The sequence below is a fragment of the Camelus dromedarius genome, chromosome 7, assembly GCF_036321535.1.
Source record: "Camelus dromedarius isolate mCamDro1 chromosome 7, mCamDro1.pat, whole genome shotgun sequence".
Lineage (NCBI taxonomy): Eukaryota > Metazoa > Chordata > Mammalia > Artiodactyla > Camelidae > Camelus > Camelus dromedarius.
In genome coordinates, this window is record NC_087442.1 from 72,663,287 (window position 1) to 72,672,862 (window position 9,576).

General features: G+C 35.0%; 1 non-coding gene across 1 annotated transcript; it reads left to right on the plus strand.

The window, feature by feature from the left end:
- Positions 1-7,978: 7,978 nt before the first annotated feature.
- TRNAN-AUU (transfer RNA asparagine (anticodon AUU)) lies at positions 7,979-8,055 on the plus strand. The gene is given in 2 exon segments: positions 7,979-8,016; positions 8,020-8,055. It is a non-coding gene; the product is annotated as a tRNA-Asn (tRNA).
- The last annotated feature ends 1,521 nt before the right edge of the window (positions 8,056-9,576 follow it).

The window sequence follows — 9,576 nt, forward strand, 5'->3', positions numbered from 1 at the left end:
AAACAGAGGAAGCTGCCTGTTTAATGTATATTATATGCTGGATATAAGCATTAAAATAATAATGTCTTTTCAGAGGGTAGAAAAAAGGAGCAAATAAAAATTCTTTAAAAATGTAAACTGGAAAAATCCATTTTTCAATGAATGACCTGTGGGTTTAAGTTACTTTTCTTCAAAGAGATAGATTTTTAGCCTTTGCTAATGGTCACATAACATAAACATAGTTTTAAACATAAAACCATTCCCTTGAGTGGCAAATTTGACTACTTCACAGATCAGTAGGATGAAATGCCTGTTCTTCCTTTATGATTTTATCTTTTGGTTTTATAAATAATTTGGGGGATAGAATTCATCATCAAAATATTTTCCAAAAGGAATTCTCAGTAGAAGTTGAGATTAAAGAGAGTACTGTTAATCTTCATCTTGTTTCCCATGGTACTATCTATCCTGGTTTAAGGACTGTAGTAGGTATTGATGTTTTTCAGGCATATTCCTGGTTTCCATTTCTCTGATCCATGGATTTCATTTCCTATTTCCCCTGAAATTAGATATGGCTTTGTGACTTTCTCTGGCCCATGAACTGTGTGTGGGATTGCTGTGGGTCACTACACCACAGAGAAAGATTTTAAGTGCCTGGGTATTCTCCACCATGTTCCTTTTTCATTTCCTAAACAACTGATAACATTACAGATGATGGATTCTCCATTATCCTGCATTCCTGTGTGAGGATGACATAGAGCAGAGTCTTTAGCTAACTCTTAATGGATAAGTAGAATGTGAAAGAAATAAATCTTTATTATATTAAGCCACTGATATTTGGGGGTTGTTTGTTACCATAACACATGCTAGCCTAGTAATACAGACATTGTTACTTTAAAGTGTGTACTGCAATTGAAAAAATTACAGTATGCATCCTTAGGTTAGAGTTCAGCATCTAGAAGCAAGGAAACTGTCATATTGCAAATCAAGGTGTGTCAGGTTGCAAATTATTCCATTTAAACAAATGACTCAGGGAAAAGAAACACTGGAAAGCACAGAGTTTTCCTTACATCAGGAAGGTGAAGGGACATTCAGGGTAAAGACATATGGATCAATGGAACAGAATAGAGAGCCCAGAAATAAATCTACAAACTTTTGGTCAATTAATCAGGAGGCAAGAACATACAATGGAGTAAAGACAGTATCATCAGCAAATGGTGTTGAGAATACTGGACAGCTGGATGTGAATCAATGAATTTAGAATACTCTCTCATACCATACACAAAAATAAACTCAAAATGGCTTAAAGACTTAAACATAAGACATGACACTATAAACCTCTTAGAAGAAAACATAGGCAAAACATTATCTGATCTAAATCTTAGCAATATTCTCCTAGGGCAATCTACCCAGGCAATAGAAATAAAAGCAAAAATAAACAAATGGGACCTAATTAAACTTATAAGTTTTTGCACAGCAAAGGAAACCATGAGTAAAACAGAAAGACAACCTATGGAATGGGAGAAAATATTTGCAAAAGATGAGACTGACAAGGGCTTAATTTCCAGAATATATAAACAGTGCATACAACTTAACAAGAAAAAACAAACAACCCAATCCAAAAAATGGGCAAAAGACCTAAACAAGTTATTCTCCAATGAAGACATACGAATGGCCAATAGGCACATGAAAAAATGCTCAATATCACTCATTATCAGAGAAATGCCCATCAAAACTACAATAAGGTATCACCTCACGCCAGTCAGAATGGCCATCATTCAAAAGTCCATGAGTGATAAATGCTGGAGAGGCTGTAGAGAAAAGAGAACCCTTCTACACTGTTGGTGGGAATGTAGTTTGGTGCAGCCATTATGGAAAACAGTATGGAGACTCCTCAAAAGACTACAAATAGACTTATCATATGATCCAGAAATCCCACCCCTCAGCATTTATCCAGAGGGAGCCTTAATTCAAAAAGATACATGCACCCCAATGTTCATAGCAGCACCATTTACAACAGCCAAGACATGGAAACAACCTAAATGCCTATCAACAGATGACTGGATAAAGAAGCTGTGGTATATCTAAACAATGGAATACTACACAGCCATAAAAAAGAATAAAATAATGTCATTTGCAGCAGCATGGGTGGGCCTGGAGATTGTCATTCTAAGTGAAGTAAGCCAGAAAGAGAAAGAAAAATACCATATGATATCACTTATATGTGATAAATGATTAGAAAAAGCCAAATGAACTTACCTTACAAAACAGAAATAGACTCACAGACAGAAAACAAACATGGTTACTAGTGGGGGAAAGGTGTGGGAAAGGATAAATTGGAAGTTTGAGATTTGCAGAACTAACTAATATACATAAAATAGATAAACCACAAGTTCATACTGTATAGCACAGGGAACTATATTTGATATCTTGTAGTAACCTGTGGTGAAAAAGAATGTGAAAATGAATAGATGTATGTTCATGTATGATTGAAGCCTTATGCTGTACATCAGAAATTGACACAACATTGTAAACTGACTATACTTCATTAAAAATATATAAATTAAATAAAATAAAATAGAGAATTTTGATGTTGACTTAGACAAGTTACAGAAGGATCAATGGAAGATTCTCAGGAGATGGGAGAAATAGTATTGGAATAAATAAAAGCAAAATATAGAGCCTAAATGGAGATTACAGCCTAAGGAATGTGGGATAGTAAGAGTCCTAGCTTTTGGGCATATAAAATGAAAAGGGACAGAGGATATTAGGAGAAAATTCCAACAGTCTCAAGGAAGACAGTTTTGGTAAGGCTGCGAGTGTTGAGAGAGGGAAGAGTTGAGGGGTCCCAGGGTATATAATTCTGAGACTCACATCTGACTTTTCTGATGGATGAATCATAGCTGCAGAAGAAGAGTCTTACTCTTGCTATGCAGGGATTCTCTAGACATCCAGAAATGGAGTGGTTCAAAGAAGTGATTCTACTCTAAGCATAACAGCTCCCTCTTGATTAGTGCTGTAAAAGTGCTCTAAGCTTCTACAGAGGCAGTCTTTCTCCAAGCATGTTGACACTCCCGTGATCACTGTCAATGGTCAATTATTAGTCTCTCCTTGCAACACTTCATTCTACCTCGTATTACTAACATTTATGTACAAGTTTTATCTCTCACAATAGGTAATAGACTTTTTGAAGGAATATATGAGTCTGATTTATTTTTAAATTTGTTATTACATAGTATCTGAAATGTGTTAGTATATTCATTCTTTTACTCAAACAATAATAAATACTTATTTTGTTCCACATACTGTGAAACAATGTCAAAACAAAAATGAACAAGACATACAATCTGATTATACTACTCAGTGTTCTCCAGAGAAACAGAACCAACAGGACCTCTCTCTCTCTCTCTCTCTCTCTCTCTCTGTGTGTGTGTGTGTGTGTGTGTGTGTAGAGAGAGAGAGAGAAAGAGAGAGATTCAGGAACTGGTTTACATGATCATGGATGCTTTGTAAATCCAACATTTGTGGGGTATTTTGGCAAGCTGGAGACCTAGGGAAGAGTTGTAGTTTGAGTCCAAAAGCAGCCTACTGGCAGAATTCTCTCTTGCTCACAAGAGGTCAGCCTTTGTTCTATTAAGGCCTTCAACTGATTGAATAAGGCCCACCCACATTATGGCAAGTAATCTGCTTTACTCCAAGTCCACCGATTAAAATGTTAATCTCAACCAAAAAACATCTTCACATAAATACCCAGAATCATTGTGGCCAAATATCTGGGCACTTTGGCCCAGATAAGTTGACTCATAACATTAATCATCACACTTATCACAAAAATCACTAAAAAAAATCTACTAAAGAAAAGAGGTGCATAAAAGAGCATTTCCCATATAATGAAAAAAGTTGATGAACAGGGTACAATGAAAACACATTTGGAATGTAGAGTCCAACCCAAACTGAGAGGTCAGGAAAGATTTATAAGAGTAGATATCTAATTATTAATAAATGTATGTTTGTGTGTATATTGCAGTAGTAGTGGCAGTAGTAGTATTAAGGGTGATGGGGTAAGGCCGGGCAGGATACCCTAACAAGCTTGGAACTTTTCTTGGAAAATTGGTGAAGGTTGATAGGATCAGATTTGAATTTAAGGACAATCGCTTTTGCATCAGGTAGTAGACCAGAACAGGGAAAGGCCAAAAACAATGGTATCGGGTTGAAGCGTAATGTTTACATAAATATTATTTAGAAAAAAATCCAATTTCCAGAGACCTCGATTTATTGAGACTATATCAACTTACATTTATCAACAAAAGGACAGGTAGATTCTGGTGAATTGCCTTGAACTTTATTACTGTTTTACCCCTAAGGATATTTCTACTGTTCAGATTTCATTGAAATTAAATTATGTGGGGTCCAAAATGGTGTAATTTATAATTGATAATAAATATATAACACTGAAAGAAGATATATCGATGATATCTATGCGCTTGGAATAAATTCTTCTAACATAAGCATGCTGATGTGACAGATTTTAAGAAAAACAACCGCACTGACTCAACACTAACATTCCAATCCTGAACCTCATCCACACTCCCCTTGCTGCATGGTTTCCTCCCTTGGATTGCTTTTTTAGTGCATTTCTCTCCTACCAAATTTTAATATATTTTGAGAGCAATCTAATTTTAATGTGGGACACCATCAATATTTGAACAGAGCAGGTTCTGAAAAATTGTTTAAACATATAGGTAAATAAAAGCGGAGCATTTTCAACCTCTGAAGTTTTTTTTAATGATTTAAGCCTCAAGAGTAATTAAGTGTCCTTCTGAGTAAAGAGTAAATAATCACTACAAAAAGGAAACCCCATCACTTGTTAAATGGTGAATTGTTCTAATTAAAAAATAAAATAGTTGTAAATTGATTTCTGAGAGCCTGCTGTCTTTGGTCCACTCATATGAGACAAAGAAAGAATAATTGGTTAATTGGTTTGTCTTAAATAATTGCTTGTGAAGCATTGTCTGGAACTACTGCTTAGTTCAAATGCCCTTGTTAATTGTGCTTATTTGAAGTGGTACTTCTGAATTTTAAATAATACAATATTATAAGGCCTCGGTAAGCTAAAATTGATGTATTCTCAGCCATTTGTGATGAAAATGAATACGTATTTTGTATTTTAACACATAGTATTTCTTTAAGTAAAATCAGAAATTTTCTTTTTTGAGTGGTAGTGAATAAGATTTGAAGTCACAATCCTCTGCTTGTGCAAACATTATTTTAGGTTAAGCCTATATCAATGGGATGTAACGCAGAGCTATAAGAACAAAATACTGTCACTGAATCATAGCACCATTGAAATGCATTACACTATGTTAAACCATTCTATGGTTTTATGAAATGTAAACTAAAAGTAATGATCTGAGATAAAACCAGACAAAAAGAAAACAATTTCTGTGCAAATCCAAAAGCAGGAGAAAGAGACTGCTTAGAACACCTCAGGGACAAAATAGCTACTACTGGTTAAAAAGAAAAACTCCCATGATCAATACAATTATTTTTCCTTGTGATCAAAACATTCACACTGACCTCTATTTTAGGAAGACTCTACATATCATAGCCACCTCTAAATGAGCCATCCCTCCTCTTGAAAATCTCTTCTGGACATGGTTATTGATTGAAGAATAAACTTCAAATTTTACAATATTTACACAGGAATTTTTCTCCTACTGTTATTATATCCCACTGCTTTCTGCCTGCCTCCACACAACTGTACTGAACTGATGAAAAACAAAGAATCTCACTGGCTTCACTTAAATTTATGACCATTAAATGAAGGAGTTCCTCACTATTGCTCATAAGCAAACTATACAATTCCCAAACCATACTGGCTTCCACACTATAGTTAACTATACGTGCTGTTACAATTTTTTTCTTCTGCAATTCTCACTCAAACTGAATCCAGTCAGGCTTCTGCATAACTTAACATGTCTGAAATGTGCTCCCAACAATCCTAATGTCCCCACCATCCCCACAATATATATTGTTCCTAAAATCTTTCCTATCTCATTCCTTGAATTGCTCATCCCCAACCCTTTGGAGCCATCTTTTATCCTTCTTCTTTTCTCCATTTGCCACAAACAAACCATCAACAAATTCTGCCAATTCTACCTTCAAAAAATATTGTAAAAACAGGCCAGTTCTTATATCTGCACTCCTGCCAGCTTGGTCTGAGCCACTGTGATACCTTGCCTGAATCCTTGTCCTACTTACTGGATTCCCCTTGCTTCTGCTTTTGCTCCGTGTCAATCTATTTTCTCACACAGTAGCCAAAGCAGGTCACTTCTCTGGTTGAAATCATGCAACGGCTTCCCTAGTCACTCAGAGTAAAAAGAAAAATTTTCCTATGATGTACAAGGTCTTAGATGAAGCCCCCTTTTAAATTTCTAACCTTAACTTCAAACCTCTGCTGGGTCTTTCTTTGCTTCTCCTGTAATGTCATTCTCATTATTTTTCCAACACAGCAGACAGACTACCATTTCAAAGCCTTCTTACTTACAAATCCTATTTATATATAGGTTTGTTTGTAAACTGGCTTCCTGGAGAAATAGACAGCTCTGATTTGTAGTATTTGGTGAATTCCATGGTATTCCTGGAGCTGAATTATGCTTATGTCTTCACAATTCTGTGTTCAGTGACATTATGTTGATAGTCTGAAATTGGTCATGGTTAGTTATAACATACGATAATATTTGTTAAATGAATGAATGAATTGGTGCATCAGGAAAATTCAAAGAAAAGTGTTCTCTTTAAACTGGAGGAAACAAAGAAATTCAATACAGCAAATGGCACATGACCATACAAATCAAGTGACTTTTGGACATATGAAACACAATGAGAAGGAAACTCCTGGAACAGAGTCTCCACAAGGAGGACACAGTTAAGAACATGTTGAATGAAGGGTGAAGAAACATGCAGCTTGAAATAACTCACTATCTGAACTACCACTACCCAAATATTTACTATGATAACTTATAAAATTTTACTAAGAATCTGACAGCTGAATAGAAAGCCCTGCTATAATGAATTTGCAATGAAGTAGTTGTGACTAAACTATTTCTTAGCTAGTATCACTTTTCCTGATCTTACTGATTAACTCATGGTGCATCATCATATCATCTTCCCCATATTGTTTAGTGAAGTGAAAAGGTCTCTCAAGGAAGTAGATAACTGTATGAGACCTGAAAGTCTTTGAGTTTAGGAAAAGAATTGGAAATGATAAACATTGAAAGAGATAAATGTATAAAAGTTATAAGCTTCGCCATGCACATCTACATGTCCCTGTTATTTTGCTATGTGTGAAAAAAACTCAAATTGTCATAGTGTTGTTTCCATAAAGAATCACCATGTTTCTCAAACATAACATACTATTATATTTGAAAAATTAGAGATACCTTGTGCCGTGGATTCATAGACACAATCGGCATAGGATTCCATGAAACACTGTGTTGCTACAGCAGAGGTCTTGTACATCTTTGAGGATCTGCAGAAGTTGACAGAAAGAAAGGATTTGATGAAGGCATTGAATTTGAAATCAGGTGAAGGACAGTTCAAGAAATATAAGTCATATAAACCTCCAAGATGTGAATGACTTGGATGAGGCAACTTTAACTGATAGTGGAGCTGCACTTTTCCCAAAGAACTGAAGAGACCTAATGCAAAGGTGATTATATCATACCAGCAAATTCTCAATCATAGTGAAACTCAGGTTTTCTTCTCTTTAAGGAATGACTTCTAATATATTTATTTCAGAAGATAAGAATAATATGTCAGGACCTGTTACTAGGTAAATTGAGATTAACCCAAGTTATGTTAAAAAAAATCAAAGTCACCTTTAAGGTTGAGGAAGGTCATTTTCCTGTTCCCTAAACCACATGAGTCCTATACAATTGCAGAGAGATGTAAAGAATAATAAACAATCTCTAGGTCCCTAATTGAAAAAGAGGTTGAGGGGGGAGGGTATAGCTCAAGTGGTAGAGCACATGTTTATTAGCATTCATGAGGTCCTGGGTTCAATCCCCAGTACTTCCTCTAAGAATAAATAAATAAGTAAACCTAATTACCTCCCTGACCAAAAAAAAAAAAAAAAAAGAGAGAGAGACATTGAGACCACATTACAGAGATCTCTGAATGCAAAGTGAGTTGAACTTTATTCTATAAAGACTAAAGAGGTTTAAAAGTGTAAAGAAGTGATATGTAAAATCTGTGCTTATGGAATACTTTATCTAGCCAAAGTGTTTAGAAGAGATTGAGAAAGAGAGAGATGGAAAATGGGGAAAACATAAAACTAATGCTTTAGTATAAGAGAAGCCATAAAACCTTGAACTAGTGAACTAGCAGAGTGAATGGATAAAATGTTATATTTGAAAGATATTGCTCATTTGGAATCTATATAATTTAGGAATTGACTGAATTTAGGAGGCAAAGATTATACAGAGTTTTGAAGCCTGAGAGAACGTTACTATATTAAACTTAATTTAGTAACCCAGGAGTAGAGGCAGGTTTATTCATTCAATGATGTTTATTGAGCCCTTACTATGTGCTAGTTAGACACCATGGATAAAAAATTAATAGGGCATAGACTTTTCCCGTAAGTAGCTTGAAGTTTACTGGGTAATGAATGAAGTTAAGATGAAAAATGAGATATTAGAGTGAATTTGAAAGGCCAGGAGAGCCTCTAGGAATAAATGTTCAACAGGCATTAGAAATGGAATCTGAAAATATTTTTAGGTTGATTATCCCACTGGTATTTATATTTTAGTATAATAATAAGTTTTCCCTCTAAATTTGCAGCTGTGCAATGAAATCACCACCAGTACAAAGCTTGAGAATTCAAACTTTGTGATGTTTTTGTTATTGTTATATAAGATGTCCTATTTGAGAAAGAGGGAAATAAAGTAGCTTCAAAATAATTTATTATATTAAAGATATGTTTTGTCCCAATTTGTTTATAAATTTAATCATGAAAGATATGACTTTGAAAAAGAAAAGTTGCAAATGAAGTAAGAAAAATTGTATACATGACCAAAGAAAATGAAACTGCTTGCAGTTTTAACCATAGCAGCCTGAATTCTGTTCTATAAAATTGATGGTATCTATGTCTGCTATTTATCTGACTAATACCAGTCAGACTTTACAAGGAAAACAAAATAGAAAAACCTGTCCATTTTTAAGAGGACATGTCTGCTGCAGATGTCAGAATCTTCACCAGCAAAATGACAAAAGTCAATTTGTCACTATAGTCCTAGTATCACATTTTTGGTTGAAGGGGAGGTAATTAAGTTTATTTACTTTTGGAGGGGGTACTGGGGACAGAACCCAGGACCTCATGCATGCAAAGCATGCACTCTACCACTTGAGCTACACCCTCCCCCTTAGTCTTAGTGTCACATTTTTGCCCCTGTAAATAGATCTCTGACTTCAGTCTGCCATGTATATTAATGTTGCCATACACATGAAAACATTGGATGTAATTTCAAGTATGTAAACCAATGATTGACTCATGTATACACAAGTGCAAATATTTCTGTGCGATTTTAAATATGAAACACT